Source organism: Haliotis asinina, chromosome 12 (genome assembly GCF_037392515.1).
Source record: "Haliotis asinina isolate JCU_RB_2024 chromosome 12, JCU_Hal_asi_v2, whole genome shotgun sequence".
NCBI classification, from domain to species: Eukaryota; Metazoa; Mollusca; class Gastropoda; order Lepetellida; family Haliotidae; genus Haliotis; species Haliotis asinina.
Genome location: NC_090291.1, coordinates 13,862,606 through 13,889,756, shown reverse-complemented (window position 1 = coordinate 13,889,756; position 27,151 = coordinate 13,862,606). Strand labels below are relative to the sequence as shown.

Sequence of the window (27,151 nt, the reverse complement as noted above, 5' to 3'; positions counted from 1 at the left end):
ACCATAATCTGAAGTCAGTTGGTATGTTAGTGTCTGTGTGCGTGCGTGCGTGCGTGTGTGTGTGTGCGTGCTTGCTTGTGTCTGTCTGTTACAGTTTTTAATACAGTTATGTATATATATTTGGGTTTATTTTGTTTGGGGTTTGTTTTTTGTTTTGTTTTGTTTTTTTAATTTATGCATTTATTTACTTATTTATTTTTCTTTACTTTTTCTTTGCCGCTCACCTAAAAGATCACAGGATCATATCTGATTTCGTCGAATAAAAATGTTTGCCATGGATACATTAAGTTTGGAAATATCCCCCACACGAAGACGTTTCAAAAGTCTTGGATGACGAAAGCTAAAATACAATCCCCTCAGGCATCGTTAGTTTTAACAAATTAAGTAAAATGGTATTTTCTAGGTTATTATGCATGGTCGACGTTTTCTCTCGCCTTGTGACAATGGATTTCCGTGTCATATATATTACTGGTCTTGATTCTCTGATAGCTGATTGTTGCAATTTTTCAAATGGTATTAGTGATTAGGCTTGGGTTCGTGTCTCCCTAATTTACCGTTTCTGTCAGCATGTGTCTTTCCCTGCTGTCTCTTGGAGTGTAATTATGTTGTCAGATACTTCATCCTAACGACATGCTAGCTTACAAGTAAGCGTCTGCATCACTGTCGCGGCTTCCTCATTACAGTTAAGCTGTCAATTAAAATGTTTTAATTAGTAAAACAATTATGCGTATGGACGCCAAGCGGCGGTACTTTTTTGTGCAATATTCACACAAAAATGTGATGTACTTTCAAATAAAGCTGATCATTTATATGTGAGTCTTGTGTCTTGGCTGTCCGTGGAGACTAGTTTAGGTGAGTGAGTACTTAATATTTAGCGTCACATCGGCAATATTATAACCATATCGTGGCGAGACCAATTTAATTTATATCACTATAAAAATCAAAATTCAAAACGTAAAATCCTAGAATCCTAAAATACTAGATTATCACAGATACATAAATTTAGAAATAGTACGCCATCGTAAAATTTGATCACTACAGACAGTACCTCGATTTTAAGTGTGTTAAACAGCTTGATTTAAAGAGGAACTTTACACTTGTTCAAATTAATAGCATAATGAGCAATAGTATCAAAACAAAGTAATATTTCTATCTCCCAGGAGAGAATCTGGACGGTGAAAAAGTGAAACCAGTGCACCAGTTTGACTGCACACAATGCATGACGGTAACAAAACAAGCCAATAACGAATGTGACCTTCTTGGGTAGAAGTGACAGCGACACGTCTTTTCCTGCCTAATGGACAGGTAGAACATTCTTTCCGTTTTTCAACGAAGGCTTGTCCGAGTCCCCAAAATCAGTTAATTCATTTGCGGTCTCATTTATCTCAACACTTCATCCGAAAAGTGTTAGACCGTCCCAAGAAAACAGTTCTGTTCAAAGGTAATAAGAAAAGCCTGAAGAAATGTTCGTGACGCATCATGATGTCGGCTTGTTAATATCTCAGTAACCATAGTTACCTTCATTCGATTTTAACATCGGGTGACGGTAAACAGCCGAGACTCTGTTGTCCATTTTACTCGCCTCATTGTGTGCAGACCCGTGAAGGTCCGGGGTAGAATAGGCCTTCAGGAACCCATGCTTGCCGTAAAAGGCGACTATATGGTCGTAAGGGGCGACTAACGGGATAGGGTGATCTGGCTTGCTGAATTGGTTAACACATGTCATCGGTTCCCAGTTGTGCAGATCGATGCTCATGGTGTTGATCACTGGATTGTCTGGTTCAAACTCGATTATTTACAGACGGCCGCCATATAGCTGGAATATTGCTGTGTGCGGCGTAAAACTAAACTCACTCACTCATTGTGTGCAATGAAAGAAGGCTACACTGCATCAATGTCACTAATGTCAGCTATATGGCGGCGGTCTGTAAATAATCGAGTCTGGACCTGGATCTGTGCAACTGGGAACTGATGACATGTGTCAGCCATGTTGTGCTCCCCCAGCCGGGTCCGTACAGTCCTGGAACTGACTGGACGCAAACCACGCGCGGGCGGTCAAACTGTCAGTCTGTAATCAATTCCTTTGATGAATCAGGCGAATGTGGTTGTCTTGCTGATCTATGCAATTATATGTCATTCACAGGTACTTTTTTCCGTGAGTCTAGCTCTATATACATATACATACATACATACATACATGCATGCATGCATGCATGCATGCACGCACGCACGCACGCACGCACGCACATATATATATATATACAAATATGTATGTGTGTATGTGTGTGTGTGTGTGTGTGTGTGTGTGTGTATACACATCATTTAGTGTTAAAGAACAAAAAGACTATCAAACAAGTCAGGTGATATCAGGTGTTCGTGAAAAGGTGCGCCAAATATAAACTTATCAAATGTATTGTTTTCTTTGACAATTCCACATTACCTGAAATGTATCCTCACAGCGTTAGTTAATTACATCAAATGTTAAATGATTTCCACGGAGTAACACAAGTTAAAACAGCGAGGTACTGTATAGAGTAAAGATTTGGCGGGGAACATCTGTTCTGACCTGGTCAGTAGCACCACTGCCTCACGGAAACCACATCCAGGTGACATTGTTACAATTCGCAGTACATGTCGTGAGTGCGGTTCTGACGGTTAGCATGTGTTTAAGAATTTCTGTCAAAGTAGTAATGGTACCAGATGCTCGCTAAAACGTGCGCGCATCCTGTGCCGCCAATCGCCGCATCGTAAACACATGCAAAGGCAAGTCAATAGTTCAAATGAAAAACATATGGCACAAGTCAAGATGGGAACAAGCATCGCACATAATAAGTAGGGTTGGAATGTCCTCAAGAGCTCGTTAATGTTGTCATTGTCCTATATATATTTACAAAGTCACATGTTAAAATCGGCATATCAGTGTCCAAGATAAACGCAAATAGGTTAATTAGCTTCGAAGAATCCCAATTCTTATTGCATAAACTAGTGTCGCTGTTCTTTATCACATCGAATCCTTTAATATTTACCTGTGTGCTTGTATCTTGCACAGTGACATTACGAAAGTGTTGTTGCTTTTCTGAATAAAAAAAATCTTCAGTAAACTGAACTCTATATGGAAATAGGTTTGTATTCTATAAGTGGCCACTGTTTACGTAAGTCTTTAAATGTCAGTGCATCGCTGTAACTTTCTCAGTATCACATATGAGTAGCATATGAGATTTAAAAACCTATTCACTTGAAAACCAATAAAATTCAAAACTATCTACATGTTTCGAGGTAGAAAACTTTTGGAAACGTTGCAAACAAAAGTCCTTCAAAACATCATAATTTAAATGCATTTTCAGTTAAGTCATACTTCTTGTGGACGATACTGTGGAATATCTCAAATCACAACGTCTGGAGTAGAAGACAATAGTGTAGTGTGGTAACTCAAACACACATCATGCGTTTTCTGTTCAAGATCATCTCGTTCAGTCAATTGACTTCAATGAGAGAAGTCAATATGTACATTCATGCTGAAATGTCCACACAGATTTAGTGAAGCCATCAAACACGAGTACATCTAATACCCATTTCGTTCATCAGTATAGATTTGTGTAGACTGTACTAGACAGGTATAAATGCATGAAAGAAATATCATCGCATTTGTGTTAGTTCTGACAACCCGCTAGTTAATATAATCGCATATTTTCATCACACTTTGGCGGCTTGCGTGGTCCAGTTGACGTATTCTGCCCAGAGAGCGGAAGGACAATTCTTTGATGCAAGTGACTAAATATGTGCAATAACGTTGATGGGACCTTAAACCCCGTTTAATTTCACCTCACCACATCTAAGTACCTCTTTACATTATGCTTGTGGGTCAAGGATGTCAGAAGTTGCAATATGCCAGCAAATGACAAAAGCAATGGCTCCTGCACCTGGAGTCCAACTTTAAACCTCATTCACATTCACCTAAGCTCATTAGAGTTCCTCTTTTATTCAACGATGTCAAAAGTTGCAATTTAAAAGGCAGCAAATGGTACAGTTTGGACTCAAGCACTAAGTATGATTTGTAGTGTTAGACATGAAGGCATCTCGCATGGGACGTGAAATTGGTGGATATTAACGTACCGCGGATAAGGGCATGAGAAGACTTAAGTGGTAAAATGTCCATTATGAGCAGAATAGAGGCCTTTTGACCCCATATTGATCATACCGAATAAAGCCAACTACCTGCTTGTCAGCCGTGGTTCCATAACATGTCAGGGAACATTCTTTTGATTTGGAATGGCGACACATCACCACTTTACTTTAATCGTTCTTTCTCATTGCTATTCAAGACATCTATTTCCGATAATTCGCATACCATGTTACAATACCTCAATGCAACAACTTTCAATAATCCCATTTAAGGGAAAAAATGCTTCTACTGATGCCTTGACAGTTTCAACTGTTTAGTTGTTTCCGGGTTTTACAAAATATATGCTGAGATCATGTTTTTTTTCTTTGAGACAAAGTCCAGTGCGTGTGCCTCGTGAAGTCACAACGAAACTGTATAAACTGTAAAAATGTAACCTCCAATTCTTTGTAGAAGTTTGTTTTCACATTTTTTTCATTTACTTATTTTTGTTAATTTTTATGTTGAGCCGAACATGTCATCGTATCCCAGGTCCGATTATTTACAGACTGCCATCATATAACTGGGATATTGCAGAGTGGGGCATAAAACTATACTCACTCACTCCATGTGATGTGAAACTCGGGCCTTGATTCTTGAAAGCTGACAGCTGCAGTGGTACGAGTGGTTGTGCTTGTAATTATGTTTCTTGAATGTACTGTTTTGTCTGTATGTTGTTTCTCCGCTGTCTCTAGGAGTATGATTACATTGTCAGATAATACATCCCGACGACACGATCGCTTAAAACATGCACTTACCGCACTGTCACAGCTCTCTCTATAAGTGCAAACTCAAAGATTCCTGTGATATTGACACGTCTCATGAATAAATCCATCTGCATCTCTTACTGTAATGGAGAAGCGTCTCACAGAGGGATGGTTTCATATCGCAAGAGGGTGATCATTTATGTTGTTCTGGCTGTCAGGGCTGACTGTTTGAGTGTGTTAAACCCCACGACGCTTTAACTGGGATATCATCTATGTCCGCTTCATCAAGAACACGTCCAACGTACTCAAAACAAATTGGTAACTAAGTGTAGTATATCAGAAGCTTTACACATTAATCCCTTGCTGAAAGAAGTATGCTCAGTGTTATAACACACTGCTATCGTACAAGCCCCGCATGGTCCCTGGTATGGTGATTTACCTTCAGCAGCTGGCACCCGTGAAGGACCCGGGGTAGAATAGGCCTTCAGTAACCCATTCTTGCCATAAAAGGCGACTATGCGACTAACGGGATCGGGTGGTCATTCATCGGTTCCCATCTGCGCAGATCAATGCTCACGTTGTTGACCACTGGATTGTCTGGTCCAGACTCGATTATTTACAGACGCCGCCTTATAACTGGAATATTGCTGAGTGGGGCGTAAAACTAAACTCACTCCCTACCTCACTCTGCTGTTAGCAATCTATAGCCTATTTTGATATTATGCATTGGCTAAATTGTGCTGCTAGTTTTAACTCCACAAGTATTAAATTCGGGCTGTAACAGTCTAGATGGTTTACTGTCCTTTGCTAAGAGGTTTTATAATATATACATATATTTATCACTGTCGTTCGCTCTCGTGACAATATGGCTCAAATATTGCAGATGTGACGTTAGATATTCGCTCACTAACTCACTACAACTTGTTCATCTTGATCTGATCAAGTGAATACTAATACATTGCGTCACCGTGTCACAGCTAGTTGGGTCTATTTATGTGAAGGGGTGCACCTTTGTCAGGGGATTTTCAACATGTCCTAACAGCCGAGACAAGGTTTCGCTTTTACAGCTCAGTGTGGAGAAGCCGTCAGGAATGTTCTAACTTTCTTTTAAAAAGAATTTCCAGATGGTGTAATGTTTCCGATGTATGCGTGCCATTCTCTTTTCACTTGTCTAGTGTGTTCGCGTATACGCATACATGTAACACGACTTTAACATATACGCGACCCGTGAAGGTCCGGGGTAGAATAGCCTTCAGCAACCCATGCTTGCCACAAAAGGCGACTTTACTGGTCGTAAGAGGCGACTAACGGGATCAGGTGTTCATGCTCGCTGACTTGGTTGACTCATGTCATCGGTTCCCAATTGTGCAGATCGATGCTCATACTGTTGATCACTGGATTGCCTGGTCCAGACTCGCTTATTTACAGACGGCCGCCATATAGCTGTAACATTGCTGAGTGCGGCGTAAAACTAAACTCACTCACTCTCTTCCCCTATTTAATGCAGTTGACTCGACCTGCTCTTTGTTCCAGTTGACTTCCCGAGTCATGTATATATAGAGTACCTCGGGTCAAGCTGATCACGCCGTACAAACAACAATTCGAAAGAAAAGTAGATTATCGCATCACTTTCATTGGTCACATAATGGATGACGTTTCTTGAACCCCAACGCAAATTTCACGGTGATAACATTGGGTTATTCAAAATAAACTTTCAACCAACCATATTTAGCCTCTTTGTACGTGACAATTCCAAATGACCAATGAATACAGCTATAGCGAGTTAGAAGCCACCTGACCATATGGGCAATCCGAAAACATTGTCCCGCTTTACTGCGTTGTTAATGCAGAAATCGAGTTTGTTTTCTATAAATCTCGAATGTAAGCATGTTCTGTGTTTGTACTGACCAGAAACGTTAATAAACTGATACGACTGTCTATCGGGGAAATGGTGGTTGACGAACACATTCCGGTTGAGTGTGGACAGGGCTCACAGGTAACGTTGTTTGTCACTGGAAGAACTCAGGTCTCGCGCAGCATCGTGACATACGAGTACTTAGGGGCCCATGGACAGGACAGTTGATTAATCTGCTGTCGTCCCCATCTCTCCATATCACCCCAAATGTGTTTGATCGGGTAAAAGACTGGGGAACTGGATACTCTGTCCATGGCATCAACAATACCCTTACGTCAAAAGATCCGACCAGAAATATGACGCATAGCCTCGTCTTGTTGAAATGTTATTCCAGGGCCGAAGTAGTTGCATGAATGGCAGAAGGACTGGGCTCAAAACCTGTTCCTAATTCTGGGTAGTAGTAAGACTTCTCTGAACCACAATCAACTGAGTTCGACAGTTAACGCAAAATTCCCCACAACCCATTACGCTGTCACCATATTAGCCGCACGAGCACAACATTGTGACAACGACGGCCCAGCGATCGCGCAACTTGTCTATCCTTCGGCCTTCCAAAGAGTGGAAGCGTTTTAGTCCGTTTGGCTACTACTGCCGTGGGATTACGTGTCCTCTTGGATAGGTCTGTTTTTCATAAAGCAGTAAATATCGAAGGATAACAACAGATTAGAAACATTTGTAACTGGTATTCACCGCCCGTTACGGGTACAAAGTGTGAGCCGAATGTCTTTTGTCTCCCCTACATGCTGGCATATTGCTAAAAGCGACGTAAAACCATATTCACCCTCTCATTGGTTTTCAGGCAGTCGCTAATGCCAACGCCAGACAGTATACCAAACAGTTGGCACCCATGAAGAGCCACCTCCTCGTGGTGGGTGGTGGGTAACGCTAAGTGCTCTTCTCCCGTGTGGACCCGGGACAGAATGTGTTCACAGCACCCCATTGCTTGTCGTAAGAGGCGACTAAATTGGGCAACCTGTTTGCCGTGGGTTGCGTCCCGTGTCGGTGGAGGACGGGATCCTGGTGGTTGAGGGCAACTGGGCTTTTGACCATGTTCTGTTTGCCTAACACACCACTTCGGCCCTTACTTCACCTAGACGGGTGGTTGAATTGGCCCGATTCAACCAATCGGCTGGTCATGCCAAGCCCTGTGCATGGACTATATATACATGCCATTGCACAAATTTTATTTGGACATTTTAATTTCAGTCTTGGCCTTATTGTTCATCGATATGTTCTGAGTTTGAAATGCATTTTTGAAGTTCTTACCTTGCCTAGAGTCTTATGCCCAGAAGGCGGTGGCTCATGGGCCAATCTGGTAGATTAATTATTTATAATTCTTCTGCTGGAGTATATCATCCGGGTATCCTTGGTGCTGCAAGTTGGAGGCCCACTTGCTTTAGCATTGTCCTTGTGATACTCCGTGGTGGGTGGGGAGCTCGGATGATGAACCGTATTACACTAACCATGGCTTATGAAATCCCAACAAAAAAACCAAAACGTCCACTTGATATTGATCCTGTTGATACTGAGCACAGACCGTCTGCATCGATTGAATATTGGCCACGTTTCCTTGTAATTGAAACTCCTGACAAGAAACCATTACAGTTGAACCCTTTTGCAGTATCTAAGGGTATTCAAGGTATTGCTGGGGATGTTAAAAACATTAGACGCTTACGTTCGGGTGCACTGCTAGTTGAGTGCGGGAAAAAACAGCAAGCGACCAATCTGATGAGTATTAAATCTTTCGTGGGCATTCCGGTCACGGTCTCTGCTCACAAAACCCTGAACACAAGTAAAGGTATTGTCAGAGATCGTGATCGACTGTTTGCTGATATGTCCGAACTTGACATAGCCTGCGAAATGAAAGATCAAGGTGTGCTTTATGTCAAGCGTTTTTCAACCCGGAAAAATAATGAAACTATCCAAACAAACACGTATCTGTTTTCCTTCTCGTCTCCAAACACCCCTAAGTCAGTAAAGGCAGGCTACTGTAACATCCAAGTTGAAACATACATCCCCAACCCGCTCAGGTGTTTTAAATGCCAGAAATACGGACACGGTGTATCTACCTGTACATTGTCTGTTGTGTGTGCTCACTGTGGTGAGAAGACACATACAACAGAAGATTGTGACAGTGATTTTAAAAAATGCACCAACTGCTCAGTCGATCACTCATCTTCTTCGAAACACTGTCCAATTTGGAAAGAGCAAATGGCAATTAACAGAATAACGTTTACTCAGAATATCTCCTTTTCTGAGGCAAAAAAAACTGGTAAAGAGGTCTGATCTTCCAGAGAGTTATGCTACGGTAGCAAAAACATCATCGGCGTCTACCTCTAAAATAACAAAATCATCCACAGGATGCCAAACTACCTTGACCTGGGTAAATTGCGACTCTCCACAGCTTTTGTACCCTGCTATATCATCCCAGACTGCGGAATTACTTCCTGGTACATCAAAGTCTTCTTCTGATGACAAATCATCATCATCTCAGTCACACTCAAAATCCCAATCGACAGCTGATAGTCAACAAACGGTGAAAAGTAAACCGAAGCCAAAGCCTGATGCTTCAAAACAACAAAGTGGAAGAGCTCCTAAAGGATCACAAAATAAAATTCAATTGTACAATAAGTATGGGTCTCTTGAAGATATGGACGTTTCTGAAAACGTCCATTCTAGGGCACATAGCTTATCGCCCTCCAAAAGAGTGCGGGGTAGATCCCCAATAAATCCCCCCAAAAGATAGTTTATTCCAATAATATTGTACAGTGGAACTGCAGAGGATTGAGGACTAATTTACATGAATTACAGCTATTAGTCCAGGATTTAACACCTTCAGCGATATGTCTCCAAGAGACATATTTAAAACAAACAGATACATTTGACCTTCGTCATTTTAATGCATATCATTGTTTTTCACCTCCGGGTGATAGAGCCACTGGCGGGTCATCCATTCTAGTCAGACAAAACGTTATTCAAAGCCCTGTTTCACTTAATACTAATATGCAGGCTGTTGCTGTGAGACTTACTTTACATGTAGCGTTTACGCTATGCTCACTCTATATTTCGCCGTCTTCGACTTTTGCCAAAACTGATCTTCAAGCCCTGTATGACCAGCTCCCGAAGCCCTGTATTATAATGGGAGATTTAAATGGGCATAACCCACTCTGGGGAAGTGTAAATACAAACACTAAAGGTAAGTTGTTGGAGGACTTTTGTTCTGACAATGATTTATGTATTTATAATGATGGTTCCAGCACATATTTACACCCTGGGACAGGGACCTATTCTGCTCTTGACTTGTCATTGACAAATTCAGAACTACTAAATGAATTCGAATGGTCAGTCCACGATGACCTATGTGGAAGTGACCATTTTCCTACTGTATTAAAAGCTGTAACTCCATCCGATGTTCCTCCATCATCAAGACGAAATTTTAAAAAGGCTAACTGGGCTTTATATCAAACACTGTGTGCTGAAAAACTTAAACCTGAACGTTTTATTGACGTTCCCGATGCTATTAAATGCTTTTCTGATGAACTGAATTCCATAGCTGATGAGTGTATACCAAAGTCCTCTGTAGTTCCACACATAAGAAAACCATGGTTCAACGATGACTGCAAACAAGCTAGGAAGGCAAGGAAAAAAGCTGAACATTATTTCCGTCGCCATCCTATGGTGCATAATTTAAATAAATTTTAAATTTTAAATGCTAAAGCACGGCGTACTTTTAAACAGAACAAACGCCAATCTTGGCAACATTATGTATCCAAAATAAATTCTCGGACACCCATGTCCAAGGTATGGAACATGGTCCAGAAAATCAAAAGTAAAGGTACTAAATCTACTGTCCATCATCTTAAACATGGAGATCAATTGCTTACTGATAAATCAGATATTGCTAATAAACTAGGTGAAACCCTTGCTAAACACTCTTCCTCTTCAAAGTATGTACCAAAATTCCAGCAATATCAAAAACAACAAGAAAAGAAAACTATTAATTTGAATTCTGATAATGGGGAAGATTATAATGAAACATTTTCTATTCATGAACTCCATACTGCTCTTGATCAAGCTCATGACACTGCTACTGGAGCTGATAACATACATTATCAACTCCTGAAGCACTTACCAGAATCCTGCCTAGAAACTCTTCTCAATATTTTTGATGATATTTGGACATCGGGTAACTTTCCTCCTTCATGGCGTGACGCCATAGTAGTACCAATACCTAAACCTGGACGTGATCATACGGATCCATCCAATTATCGTCCAATTTCACTAACTAGCTGTGTTTGCAAGACCATGGAACGTATGATAAATAATCGACTTGTTTGGTACTTGGAAACAAATAATCTTATCACAGATATACAATGTGGTTTCCGTAAAAATAGAAGTACTGTCGATCACTTAGTGCGACTGGAATCATTTGTTAAAAACGCACTAATTAACAAACAACATGCTGTGTCTATCTTTTTTGATCTTGAAAAAGCTTATGACACAACCTGGAAACAGGGCATTTTGAGGGATTTACATGACTTCGGTTTGCGAGGTCGTTTGCCTGAATTCATTGCAAAATTTTTAAATAACAGGCAATTTCAAGTCCGCGTGGGTTCTACCCTGTCTGATCATTATAATCAGGATCAGGGTGTTCCACAAGGCAGTATTTTGTCTGTCACTCTTTTTAGCGTCAAGATCAACAGTTTATCTAAAGTTTTAAACGATTTAATAGATGGATATTTATTTGTGGATGATTTTAATATTTCTTGCTGCGGTAAGAATATGCATACTATTGAACGGCAACTGCAGCTGTGTTTAAACAAAATTGATAAATGGTGTCTTGAAAACGGCTTCAAATTTTCTAAATCAAAAACCAATTGTATACACTTCTGTCGTAAATACAAACCCCATAAAGAACCAGAACTATTTCTCAGTGGTACCCCAATCAAAGTCGTCAAGGAGGCCAAGTTCTTGGGACTTATTTTCGACTCACATTTGACCTTTTTGCCGCATATTAAATCCCTTAAAGCCAAATGCCTGAAGGCACTCGATTTATTAAAGGTTGTTTCAAATTCAAAATGGGGAGGGGATCAATCTACCCTTCTTCACTTATATAGATCACTGATCCGATCTAAACTTGATTACGGCTCCATCGTATATGGTGGCGCTTGTCAAAGCAACCTAAAACTACTTGATCCTGTGCACCACCAAGGTCTAAGACTTTGTCTTGGTTCTTTTAGAACCTCTCCTATCGACAGTCTATACGTCGAAGCTGATGAGCCTTCTCTCAACTTACGTCGTATCAAACTATCTTTACAATACATTACAAAATTAGCTTCTAATGAGTCTAACCCCGCATTTAATTGTGTTTTTAATCCTCTCTATGAGGATTTGTATAACAAAAAGTATTCCCTTGTTCCGCCTCTTGGGCTCAGAATTAAGCCATTTCTTGCTGCTTCTAGCATTGAGCTGGACCATATAGCTCCTTCCCGTCTTCTTTCTTCTCCTCCTTGGCAGTTGGTTAGGCCCCAAGTTGACCTAACATTAACATCACTTAAAAAATCAGAAACTAATGAATTACAATATAAACAAGAATATAATCAAGTGAAACATAAATATAGCAATTATAAATCCTTATTTACAGATGGGTCCAAGGACGGTGGCGCTGTGGCTTGTGCCACTGTCATTGGATCCAGAACAATATCTTCTAGATTACCCGATAATAGTTCTATTTTTACCGCAGAGGCTAACGCCATATTGACAGCTCTTAGGTATATTCAGAGACACCCTAAACGCAAACAATATATAATTTATTCCGACTCTCTTTCTTGCCTTCAGGCTATTAAAAATATTTCTTGTAAACATCCACTTTTAATAGAAATTATTGAATTGTATAATGATCTTGCTACTGGCCAATACGACATCGTCTTCTGTTGGTTACCCAGCCATGTAGGGATCTCTGGTAACACATTGGCTGACCTTGCTGCTAAAGCAGCACTCAACAAATCTGTGACACCACTGCTTATTCCTTACAGTGATTACAAAGCCACCATTAGATGTTACATCCGTGACCTGATGCAGAAGAAGTGGGACACCCAAGTGGGTATGAATAAATTACATGAGATAAAACCTTACATTGGTTATACCCACTTGGGTTGTCAGTCCAGATTTGAAGAGGTTATTCTACGACGATGTCGTATTGGACACACTAGATATACTCATGCGTACCTGTTAAAAGGTGAGGATCCTCCTTTCTGTATCCCTTGTGATGAGAGAGTTACAGTCAAGCATATTCTGCTTGACTGTGTTGAATTCTCCATCACAAGGGATATGTATTTTTCAGTTAAAACAATGAAGGATCTTTTTAGCAGCGTTAGTTTTCATTTAATTCTTGGTTTTTTAAAAGAAATTGATTTTTTGACTGAATTTTGAGCAATATGTTTCTGTAAAAAGATGTATTTTAATAATTGGTAGTTTGGATTCGTAACTAGAATTGTTAGTGGCTGTACCCTCAAAGGGGGTTGAAGTATTGTAAAATTATTGTCCTCCTGAGAGGGTACGTAAGTCCCAAAACATTGATAGTAAATTTAAGTCTACCACTGTTTTTAATCGTAGTATTCGTGTTGTTTTAGTTGTGGCTAGCATATTGTACACTCGCCAGCGGCTGAAGGGATGGTGTAAATCCAACTAGGGTCAATGTAGGTAGCAAAGGTACTGTAAGTCCCCATGGTCCTAGTATGGTGATCTACCTTCAATTGTTGGCGATCTATAGCCTGATTTTATAGTGTATTGTCCAAATGGTGTTGTTATTTTTAACTTTCCATGCTAGTTTTAATTCCATTTGTGATATTCTAGTTGTTTTACTGTCCGTCGTTGACAGGTTTTATAGCAGACATATAATTAATTTTGATATTAGATGTTCTCGTCACGATATGGCTGAGATATTGCCGATGTGACGTTAAATTTTAACTCACTCACTCACCCAAACAGTTCCGTCTTTTATCACATATTGGTATCACGTGGCTGGGTATTGAATAAGGCTGTAACGATGCATCGAATCAGCGATGGGATGCAGCTGCTTAATCTCCGATAATCGATGCTAGAAATAAAAAACTACCGATACGCCGATACGCGTGACTATCCATAGTTGAGTAATGGACATCTGCTGATAAATGCGCAGCGTAAAATACAGAAAGTACCACATTCGTTCACTTTGATTTAGAGTTATCCGCCCGTTACCTCGTAAACCAAATTGATCTGGGTTTCAGTTTTCTTTATCCAACCGTACGCTCTGTCCACACAATTACCGTTACGCCAGTCTTGTTACAAATGGGTGGAGCAAAGCAATACGGAATTACACTCAATGGAGGGTGATTCACTGGTGACATGAAGGATAACAGGTAGCAAAGATATATTCAGAATTGGAGTGTGATTCAGTGGTGACATGAAGGATATCAGGCACCAAAGATATATTCAGAATTGGGGCGTGATTCACTGGTGACATGAAGGATAACAGGTACCAGAGGCATATTCAGAATCGAGAAGCACATTAAATTACTTTCAGCTGATATTTCCGAATCCATCCCGATAAAAAATATGTAGCATTTGGTTTAATCTACGTTCTTTGATCCATTACATTCCTGACAGAGCTGAGGTAGCATGGCCACATACTAAGCCGAAAATGACATGCTTGCTAATTACGTGGCGGGTTTACAACTTTATTTTGTGGTCGGCCCTATGAGCCAATACATTTTCCAAGGGTATATATTTGGCCATGGCATTGACTACGACAAATATTTCGAAAATAATATACAGTTGTGTAACTAGATGATGTCTGTGTAGTTCATGATCAATCAAACTGTAACTTCCACAGATCTACCTAGTACCCATTTATCTAACACTACATGTGACTGGTCTGGAGAATGCTTTCAGCCAATGAATAATGTCGTTCTTTTCTGATGGCCGTGACACAAAATGAAATAACAGTGACCACCATGTCATGGTTTTATTAAATTTGTTTTTGCACACGGTTAACTTTACCTCACTACAAATAATTCATTAATTACTTTCTTTTAACACCACATCTCAATTTCCAATATTTAATACAGGGCTGGTTACATGTTAACAGGGCCGGCAACATATATTCCTGTCTTTTTGTACGAGTTTCATACACCGTATACGTTATGGATATATATATGGTCACGTGAAAGATGGTCACGTGAAAGATTATTTCTTCATTGACTTTGGAGAACCAACTGCATGCCATCTTGCACATGAATTCCACGAGGATCGTGTATGAGTTTGCTGAAAAGCATGTGCAAATATCTTTTGTAAAAGAAGTCGCCAATTTTCATTGAGACAACAATAAGAGTACAGAATATTTTGCGAAATCTAGTAATCTAGTTTACAACAGTTGAATGCATAAAATGGCTACATTTACATTAGATAGTCTGAACTTTTATTGGGTTGCATAACTGGAAATACAACGCTTACACGCGCACGCACGCACGCACGCACATACGTACCGGGATAACGTCAAGTAGCAACAAAATTGGCGAAATTTCCACAGTTTACTTACCTTTCACGTCGAACAGATTGTGTTTGAGGATGGTCATTGTTGGGTATTCTTTTCCTCTGACGAGTCCACGCAGGTAGAAAAGGTACTGTAAGTCCCCACGATCCCTAGTGCTGTGATCAGACTCCAGTTGCTGACGATCTATAGCCTGTTTTTAAGCTGTATTGTCCTTATAGTGATATTTGTGTTAACTTTCTACGCTAGTTTTAATGCTAATTGTGATATTCTAGTTTTACTGTCCTTTGTCGACAGGATTTTGTAATACACTTGTATTCCACTTCAGTGTTAAATGTTCCCGTCATGATATGGCTGAAATATTGCCGATGTGACGTCAAATATTAACTCACTCACTCACTCACTCATTCATTCACTCACTGACGTCCTATATTTTAGTTACAACCCACTGTGATATTTAAACATAACATTTCTATGGACTCCACAGAGCTTCATCCTACATACCCAATCTAATCATGTAAGAATATTTGAATACATCTGTGGTAGTTTCGACATTATTTAATAATAAACATGTCTTAAGCCAAAGGAAAATCTGTAAAAATAAAAATTTTCAGGTAAAACTTTGGCTATGTACTTTCGGGGCGATGGGGTAGCCTAATATTTAAGGTGTCCGCTCATCACGCCGAAGAACAGTTTGATCCCACACATGGACAAAATGTGTGGAGCCCATTTCAGGTGTCCCCGTAATAGCCATGGAATGTTGCAAAAAGCGGCGTAAAGTTAAGCTCACTCACAATTCTGTATACTATCTAATAACTGGGAATATAAACTAAATAAATAAATAACGTGACTCAGTCTGTACTCATGTTTGACATAATAGTCGATTGAGTGAGTGAGTTAGAATTTAACTTCACCTCGCAAATATTTCATTTCAGTTGGTATATATATGTTAATATTTTACATAGTGTTAAGATTCCACTCACCAAAGTACTGCAAAATAAGTACCTAAAGTAACTCTATTTTACTATTGAGGAAGGTGCAGCGATAAAAACAGGTTATAGCTGTAGGCAGATCACCACACTAAGAACAGTAGGGACTTACATTGCTTTTGCCACAACCTTGTGTGTGTGAGAGAGAGAGAGAGAGAGAGAGAGAGACAGAGAGAGACACAGAGAGACACAGAGAGAGAGCGAGAGACAGACAGACAGAGAATGAACTTGCAAGCCAGAACTTGCCAGAAGCGAGGAAACCAGATATGAAACACGGCATCACCATTGTATTGATCGCAATGATGACAGGAGACGCAAACATATATTACAAAGTGTCCAAACTGCTTATCAATAGAAGACCTGCATTTACGCGCACATATAACACTATCGCTACCAAGTAGACAAGTTTGCCAATAAGAACTCTACGAGCACGGTTCTGCACTGCGGTTATACAACTAAAGAGTAACGCGCCGTTAGAAAGAATATGTCACACTAAGTGAGTGAGTGAGTGAGTTGATATTTAACGTCACATCGGCAGTGTTTCAGCCATATCGTGACCAGAACATTTAATACTCGCACTAAGTTGTTGTGCAATTTATTAATGACGTTATAAGCCATACCGCCCACGGACGTAAACTTTCTCATCACCAGTGCAAGTGAGGGATTAGTAGATGTCGCTATTTCCTTAGCAGTGTAATATAAATCAAGGTTCTCATCAAACCAAACATCAAAATATTTAAATACACAATCATCACCAATCATAAAAACAAAGTTAGATCTCAAGACCCGTTCAGGACGATAACGAATAACTTTTCTGAATATTAACAAGAATTTGCCAGCCTGAGCACAATCAGCTACAAAGTCCAACATTTTCTGAAACGACAAGGGAGCGATAGGTGCTCTGTCATCTGTATATACTAAGAACTTAACATAACATAATCAGGTTCAGCCTTGGGTAGCTATTTGTCGAGAGATTGACATGTATAAGACTGGTATAGATATGGCAAAGTTTCCTTGGCAATACAGAGAATTTACATTGCAGCCAATCACGATAAGCAGCTTTAGCGTCAAACCACAATGACTGTAGATTTTGAACTCCAACAGGGCTTATAAACTAAACTACTACAACTGATACGATGACATGAGTCAACCAAGTCAGCAAATCTGATCAACCGATTCCGTTACTTTGAATCCAGACAGGGCTGTAGCTAAAAAATAGCCCGGGCTCCCTCATGATGTTTGCTAAATAGGTTGGGCAAGCCCACAATTCTATCTAAACATAACGTTTTGCAACCAATCGGACTTACAGGAATAACTGTCTTTCTGCGTGCCAGTCAGACATTGTAGATATATTATAATTATCAAATGTACGTTTTGCGCATATCAGCAAAGACATTGATGACGTTGTTCGTTGGACACGTGTACCATCTTGTTACTACTACTTTGTATTATTAATACATGTAATGACATTATTAAAAACAATACTGTCAATTTTAACGCTATCATATTATATCAGATAACGGATTACATTTTACAATTAAACTAGTTTTCATCACTGACAGAGTTTGTATAAAGATTTCATCAAATCCGTATCAATACCGGTTATTCTTGTATTTCATTTAATACTTGTGCATTTTAATGACAATCACTGTGGCAGGTTTGACAAATGACCTACTTTTAACTGCCATGTTGTGAAGACACTCGCTTGAATTTCATAACTAATGTTCTACTTCAACTCCGTATCAGTTTTACATCTTCGTCAACTTTCACTTCAAAACGCAGATGGTTGTTCCGTAATGAGCAACAAAAGGTGAGAATGGGGTCTTTATGAAGCTCATTTTCTCCCTCAGGAGAATGAAAAGTAGGAAGTTGACAGCTATCCAAACAGATGTGACACAACAACAGTTGTAACAAATGTGATAGACATTGAACAAGTGAATCCAGGAGTTAACTAACGGACAGTGGTAAGAGTATAATCAGTCTCGAATAATTTGTGAACTATGTAACATTGTGCATTGTCGTACAAGTGAAATTTATATTAAATGCTGACTGGAATTGAGAGGTGTGACACAATCGAGTCTTGACCACACAATGTAGTAATATACGTTTACTCATTCTTGTAGACTGAAATCTGGGTCGTCATTTTGAATGATGCACTGAACAGCAAAAGAAGAGCAAGTTTCGAAAAAAATACTGGAATATTGCTAAAGGCGACGTAAACCCCGATTCTCTCACTCATGGCATGAGAACACTCTGTTGCGCCTGTCAAGTCAATTCAAAGTAGACATTAATTTACCCAAAACATATCGTTTGTCGAACCATATCTGGCAGCAAGGTGACAGTTGTCAAGGTACTATAATATATTAACTAGAGAGCTTTCAGTACGCGTTGGGCGTTGGCGGAAATATTGGTTGTGGTGGCTTCCTGTAGAGAAGTAATGAAAGGAAACGATGACATTAAGTCTGAATAATTATCACTTTTCACAAACTGACAGTTTTGCGTGACTGACAGGTGACTTTGTCGACGTATAGTACCCGTTGAACCATTATGATGCCTAAGAACAAACAAAATCCGTGTTGACACGATCGAAGGACGATTTCTGTCAAAACCCGCCCGAGTATCTGTTAGTTCCTATGGCTCCTTCTCACAGATCAGAATACATTTACGCTGCAGTTAATGCAAGCATAGTAAGCTGTTGGTGAGTGCAAAGAACACGCCAAAGAACCAACAACAAAGAACAAATATGGGTATTTGTCGACAGCTTGATGTCCTGAGGAAGTGTTAATACGACCGTGACGTCAATGTGTCATGTGTTTGTCACGTAATCAGATAAGCTCCTACTTGGTCTAAGAACACAACACTGTGTGTACTAATAAAGGCATAATAAAGGGAATCAAAATATACATTTACAGGCTCACGAGCTGCCTGTCTTAAACCATTGCAGAACAAGCGTACAGTATATACTGAAGGTAAAACGTTGATCGCATGATAAAACACAAAAACAAAGGAACACGTGTCCTTTCATGTGACTCCTTATTTTTCCCTAAGTATATATTCTTTGCTTCGTATATGAATCCGATTTAATCCGGCCTAAGCCACACACCAGCATATCTAATTACGACCAAACACCTTAGTAGGAGCCACGTGAACAATTAGTCATGGGAATAACCTCATAATGAATATCACGAATTTGCACCTGCCTCATTTTGGTAATAATTGAATCCACTATGTTTTTAATCAATATACATTCCCAAAGCTATTTTAGATATCTTCAGAATTATATTGCCGAAAGGGAATACCAAACAGTTTTGACGACAGGCAATACATCTTCACGTCAATCACTAATGGTGAGAAGACTAAGAATAACCTCTATTTGACTCGTAAAACATATCAAGTAGTGAAGTTATGCAGCGAAGTAGGGCGACGATCTTACAGGTACATGATTACAGTAGACTTACACCACCTACTAGGTGTTATTATACAACACTTCACTAAACACCAAAATGAATTTATTGGTATTTTTCCAAATCTGTGATGTTTTCGTCAAAGAAAGACTTGGTGCGGTTAGTAAAAGCAACCTAAAACGTCTTGATTCTCTCCACCAGCAAGGCCTTATATTTGTCTTGGTCATTGAGAACTTCGCCTATTGACAGTCTTTACGTTGAGGCCGATGAGCCATTTCTTACTCAACGCCGTGTAAAATTATAACTACAATATATTTTTTACAAAATTATATTCTATCGAATCCAAAACTGCTTTTAACTGTTTCTTCACTCCGCTTATATGAGGATTTAAACAAGAAATATTCGTCCCTTGTTCCACCTCTTGGCCTCAGAATTAAACCACTCCTTTCTCCTGTAGGCACTGAGCTTGAAACCTCTTTCGCGTTTGCTGTCTTCTCATCCTTGAGAGTGTATTAGGCCACACGTTGACCTAACACTAACCACATTTAAAGAATCTGAAACAAATGTTTCAAATGAGACAAACCAAAGTATAATCAAGAATTTAGTCAGTTAAGAAATAAACATAGTGCATATAAATCCTTATTTACAGATGGTGGCGCAGTAGCATGTGCCTCTGTCAATGGATCGATAATAACATCTTCTCCGATTGAATGGTACCAACTATATTTTCAAAGCAGAAACTAACGCCTTATTAATATTAATATTGATATGTATTAATGGACACCCTAAATATAAACAATATATCATTTTTCTTTCATGCCGTCAAGCTATGAGGGACCTTCCTAGCAAGCATCCACTTTTACTTGAATGTCTTGAATTATATAATGATATTGCTACTGACCAATACGACGTCTGGTTGCCCAGCCACATAGGCATTTCTGGTAACGCAAAGCTACCATTAGAACTTATATCCGTGCTGTGATCCAGACGAAGTGGGACACCCAAGTAAGTATCAATAAATTACATGAAATAAAACCCTATATCGCTTACACATACTTGGGTTGTCGAGATGGGTTAGTAGAGAATATTGAATTGTATAATGATCTTGCTACCGGCCAATACGACATCATCTTTTGCTGGTTATCCAGTCACATTGGCATTTCTGGGAACACTCTGGCCGATTTTGCTGCCAAAGTAGCACTCAACAAATCTAAGACACCACTTCTTATTCCATACTCTGATTATAAAGATGTCATCCGATCTACATCCGGGATCTTATGCAGAAGAAGTGGGATACACAGGTAGGTATCAATAAATTACATGAAATTAAACCCTACATTTGTTACACGTACTTGGGTTGTCAGTCCAGATTTGAAGAGGTCATCATGCGACGATGTCGGATTGGCCATACTAGATATACTCACCAATATTTATTGAAAGGCAACGATCCTCCGTTTTGTAATCCTTGTGATGACAGAATCACGGCCAAGCATGTCATCTTTGACTGTGTGGAATACTCCATCACAGGGGATATCTATTTCAAATTATTGTCCTCCATAAAGAGTACATAAGTCCCAAAACATTCCAAGTAAATTAAAACTTTCCATGTTTTTAATCGTAGCATATATGTGTTTTTCCATCTGTGGCTGAGTATGTCTAAATTGCTAACTGCTGAAGGGATGGTGTAAATTCAGCTACGGTCCCTGCAGGAAGTAAATGTACTATAGGTCTCCATGGTCCCTTGTATGGTGATCTACGTTCAATTTAATGGGTATTTGTGATACACTGGTGATTGAAATGTCCTTCGTGAACAGTGAGTTAGTTTCTAATATTATTGATCTACAATACCATTACTAATTGTTCTCGTCACGACATGGCTGAAATATTGCCGATGTGACGATAAATATTAACTCACCCACTCACTTCAAATACAGACTCGCTGAGTTGGGAAGTTCACGGAGGTAGGATTTAAGGAATGTAGTATCACATATTCTGAAATTATCCTATTTTAAAACATAATGATTTTCAGTATAAATGCGTTTTCTGTCTCAGCATATCCAGGAAATTTTATAATGACTGAAATTGGACCAACGCCCCTCTCAACAATATTTCCGCTGACAAGCGTATATTCAAGAACCAGTCATGGATGCACTTTGCCGAAATATGACTACAAGGCTAGCCCAAGTGTACAACCGTGTTTGGCTATCACAGCTGCTGACAATGACAGTCCAAATAGTTGGGTAATGTGGGTCATTAGACCGTAAATGTGATATTCCGGCAAGGGTTATTGTTCCTTGCAGTCAGCTGACAACCGTGTGATCATTCGAAAAGGTATGAAACGTTGTTAGTTGAAGAAATATGGTCCCGCGAAGTGCTACTTACCGGCTCTATTTAGACGTTTATGACTTTGCTGAATCTTAGGAGCAAAGATACAATGCTTACAGACCTTGCAAAACTTGGATGGCACAAAAAAGGGCGCGTTGTACACACTTTAATATAACACGTCTATGCGTATTTGTTAAACCTGTGTCCACGTATACGTCAACACATCAGACAAGTGCAATGTCACTTTACCGTTACATATGACCGTAGAACGAAGTCGTTTAGCCTTGAGCGAGACAGTCAACCCTATAACGTGGCAAGTGGCAATATCTTTAATAAGGTCTGTGTTGTGTCTTGTGCCAAGGATCTCTGCCAATTTTCCTGTCATAAAAAGGAACTACCGGCCTTGTTAATTGTTTAGAATTCGCTCATTCGTACGAAGGGCAGAGGATTGATTTCTGTGATTTCAATTGGATGTGAATGAGTTTGCCAACATTTAAGAGTTTCTTTCAGAGAAACAAATTCACCTTCCTTTGCATGCGTTTGTGATGGATATCTGCCCAGCAGCAGATACGTTGGCGTTCAACAATTTTACAGCTGGAACGGTCTTAAAATATTCGAGTCTCTTCCAGACAAGCCAGTGATAGCATCATGACCAGCCACGTACGCACTTCTGTCAACCAAGTCCATGAGCCTGACCACCCGTGGTTGCTCCTTACAACTAGCATGAGCCACCGGGATCTTCACGGGTTAGCGATATATGACGACATGCCGAGATGTAACTGAAATCATGGTAAAAGTAAACTTCATTTTGGTACAAACTGAGTTCTGGAGAACTCCTCTTTCACGAAACACCAATTTGGTGGTTTCATTTGTTGTTGCTAATGGGTTTGTTTTTTGGGGGAATTTTTTTTTGTTTGTTTGTTTGTTTGTTTGTTTGGCTACTGCAGTGTTTGAGACGGATTACCGTCGACATTTCCTGTTATTCGCTTCAATGTGCAAATGTCATTCGTCTTAGAATGGGAAAATGTAAAAATAGTCTCATTTAGAGTGAATCTTCTTGACAATGTTCTATTTCCGGTTTTCTTTAATGTCACCTTTCTCGAAAAATGTTTCAAACAAACTCATTTTCGTACTTAACTTAAAACCATTCCAACGCAATACTAACGGCCCTGAATCTGTATAATCAATAATCGGCCGAGCGGGCAAAGCAAAGGAGAAAGTGGTTTCGCCCAGTTCGTTCTAAGAGCTTTGTTGCCAACGAAGGCGGTGTTGTGGTGTTGCGTAAATGGAGCGGATATGTGTTAAATGTTCTCCAAGAAGCAGACTCTAGATCCTATCAAGGTATGTCACGGAATGTTTTACGCACGTCACTGTCCGTTATAGCAATAATCATTGCAATCACTGTATATAATTCTCATTATCAGTTCGTTATCATCCTGAACCTAAACTCTGAAACTGAACTGAACTGTTCTGAAACTGGAAAGCCTTGTAACTGTCGTGTTCATCTTGCCTTTGGGTTTTGTGGCAGCTAGGAATTATGCACTGTGAGAATGGTTGACAAGAAGGGACGTGATAACCCCCGAGGATCTATCAAAGTCAGTCGACATTTTATCGTCACGTTTCTAAAACGCATGAATGTTATCCTCCATAGTCGCTCTAAAATTTCCGTCTAAGATCAAGAATTCTTAATTCTCTCTCTAACAAATTATTTATTTCATGTATACATATAGTTGGGGGGGAAAGGTGCAGTTTATGTTAAGCTTTATTGTTGAGTTTAACATGCTGGCGGTCTGTTTTACCACATCACTTACCATGTTACGGTGTATCATTAACGTGTTCCTGAACTTCAGTAGGATCCTATACTACTGTCAACCACTGCTCTGTACGTGTAACGAGGGGGCATTATCTCCAGCACCGGTCTGGGATAATTGCATTATTTGGTTACTGATACTGAATATCTTTTTGTAACCAACGGCAAAATCAATAAAATCCCAGTCTCATTCTCTCAGGACTCCGTTCCTTGATCCACGAAATAAATTGTCTGGATCACGGATCTTTAACCTCTGTCAGTATTATATTACATTTCATTACAACATTAAAACATAGACCAACGATATCATCAACTCGGTAGATTAAATGTTATTTGTTTCTTTGTCTGTTGACTAACCTCGCTATAGTGGTAGTCTGGGGTGAAAATGATCTGTACTTATTTACGGACTCTTCAGTGATTGACATCATGAGCAACGATCTACGCAAGTACGATACGACGTCAGTCATCAGCTATGTCTGGGCGCATTACCGTAAAGCACACATAACCTGGATCTTCAGGGAAAATATGTGAAAAATACCAAAATCCGGCCACTTTTGATAGTTACATTTCGATAACACATTTGTTGAATATTGCAAGATTGTATCCCAAACAGATGGTGGCAAACGATGTTGTGCCGGAGGCCCATCAGTTTGTTTCGCTGCGGATTCCGATCTTTATTTTACACTCTGAAAAGGAGCGTAGGACACCAATCCTAAAATATTTTTTCGTACCATATTTTTAATGGTGGTATATGTCTTGGTGGGATGTAAATGCAGCTAGGGTCCATACAGATAGCCGAAGCACAGTAAGTCCCCATCGTTCCCGTATGGTGATCTGCTTTCAGTTGTTGTCGACCTATAACCGATTTTGAGACTTTGCTGTTGTGTGTAGAAAGATCATTTTACGATTATATGCTAATTGTAGCATATAGAGTATCTGCTATTCTAGTTATTATTGTCCCTCGTCGAAAGATATGTGTGTTGTCTATGAATATATAATTCTAATAATCACGATACAGTTCTGTTTAGTTTCTGGGGTGCGATGGAGTAACCAAGAGGTTAAGGCGTTCACTCGTCACGCCCAGGACCCGGGTTCGAATCCAAACATGGGTACAGTGTGTGAAGCTCATTGCCGTTTCCCCCGCCGTGATATTGTTAGAGTATTGCTAAAAGCGGCGTAAAACAAGACCCACGTACTCACATTTCTCGATTTTCTATACCGTATTTTCCTCCTTACTCCCCAAGGGGCGGTGGGGTGGCCTAGTGGTTAAAGCGTTCGCTCGTCACGCCGAAGACGCGGGTACGATTCCCCACATGGGTACAATGTGTGAGGCCCATTTTCTGGTGTCCCCCGCCGTGATATCGCTGGAATATTGCTAAAAGCGGCGTAAAACTAAACTCACTCACTCACTCACTCACTCCTTGCTCCCCAAACAGAGCCTATCCAGAGCCTTACCAGATACAAGTGTATTTGGGGATGGAATTGTCATTCCCATGAAATGACAACTTAAGATTTCTATTTTTGATAGATCTGTTAGGATTACACAACGTTATACAGGCTTACATTATTAACCACCGTAGTAAGCCACAAGCTTAAGCTTATAAGTCTTTCGTTTCCTACGGTACATTGCACTGCAAACCCAACAGCATTGGTGTTAGTTCATAGCAGGCCAGTCCGGCAACTGTCGCCCGTCTGCAATTAATTGTGAAGCAGACACCACGTCGTTGCCAGTATACCTTAAGACATCCACCATCGATCAAGGGATTGTCAGGTCTAGACTCGACTATTTACAGACCGCCGCCATATAGCTGGAATATTGATGAGTGCGGCGTAAAACTAAACTCACTCACTCACCCACTCACACATCCAACACAAGCATCGATATATGTCACTGCGAAATGATTACATGCGTTAACCAAGTCAGCACCGATCTCTTTAGTCACCTCTTGCTAACAGTGTGTGTTACTAAAGATTAGTTCTAACGCTACACTGAAGAGCATAATTTCTTGAAAATACGTTGGATACGATCGATATGTTGATCATGTTATTTGTCTGGTAAAGTGAATTGTGGAGAGTAATGAAATGCCAAACATCAAATTATGAATTCTATTTTCATTATTGCATATTAACAAACTTATAACAATTCTTCATTCTTATGTATTTCACTTCTAAATGCCCTTCAAAGACTTAACAAACTTACAGTTGTGTAATGTCATTGGACATATATGAAAGGTGTGTCCAATATGTGTCAACCACAATAGATCCGGTCAGTGCAAAGATGTCCATGTGTACTTCAATCACCGGATTGCCTGGTCATATAAAAGAACTGAGTGCGGCATTTAACACTAAACATAAAAAAACACCACCAGTCTGTATTCTCATCAGCATCACGCGATTGTTTCCACGCCTTGTGATAATACCAATGACATGGCCAAATTTCTTGGCCACACTACAAAGTGTTAATCTTTCGGTAGTAACTCAGAACTCTGAGCTTCGGAGGACTGCGAACGATCCAATAAGTAGGGCTGTAACGATGCATGGAACTATCAATGGATTGCAACTGTTGAGTCTCTGACAGCTATTAATCGATGGCAGAAATGAAAAACTATCGATGTAACCGCTGATAAATATGCAACGCTAAATCCATGGCTACAGATTTGCCGCTTCCGTGAGTTTATTTTTCAATTGTATACTTGATCTGGGTTTCACAGTTCTTGTCAGTTATTCAAAGACAATGAACTGCTTCAACGTGTTTGTATTTCAAATAAACTATACCTTTAGTTTGAAAAGACTGCTAGTGAGACAATTGAAGGTGAACAAAACATTGCAATAGTATTGCAGTAGTTGGCCGTAATATACTCTCGCTGACGCAATAGTGTGTTGCAATAGATTATCGCTAAGGCAATAGTATGTTGCAATAGATTATCGCTAACGCAAGAGTGTGTTACAATAAATTATCGCTAACGCAATAGTATGCTGCAATAGATTATCGCTAAGGCAATAGTATGTTGCAATAGATTATCGCTAAGGCAATAGTATGCTGCAATAGATTATCGCTAAGGCAATAGTATGTTGCAATAGATTATCGCTAAGGCAATAGTATGCTGCAATAGATTATCGCTAAGGCAATAGTATGTTGCAATAGATTATCGCTAACGCAAGAGTGTGTTGCAATAAATTATCGCTAACGCAATAGTTGTATCCCGCACAGTAGTCACCCTAGCAATTTGCCTTCAGCATACGATCCCCTAACCTTTCTGCCACAATGTACAAATATCTGGATTCCAGTGATTTGGTGTGCTTTCTTGTAAT

The 27,151-nt window shown here is 39.8% G+C and overlaps 1 protein-coding gene across 1 annotated transcript in view; it reads left to right on the top strand.

Annotated features, from left to right (window-relative positions):
- The first annotated feature begins 2,616 nt into the window (after window positions 1-2,616).
- LOC137259047 (DNA replication licensing factor mcm4-A-like) overlaps window positions 2,617-27,151 on the top strand; it is a 305,374-nt gene continuing 280,839 nt past the window's right edge. The window contains exon 1 of the mRNA XM_067796756.1: window positions 2,617-2,627. The gene's annotated coding sequence lies outside the window, so the exon portion shown is untranslated. The remainder of the gene's footprint in view (window positions 2,628-27,151) is intronic.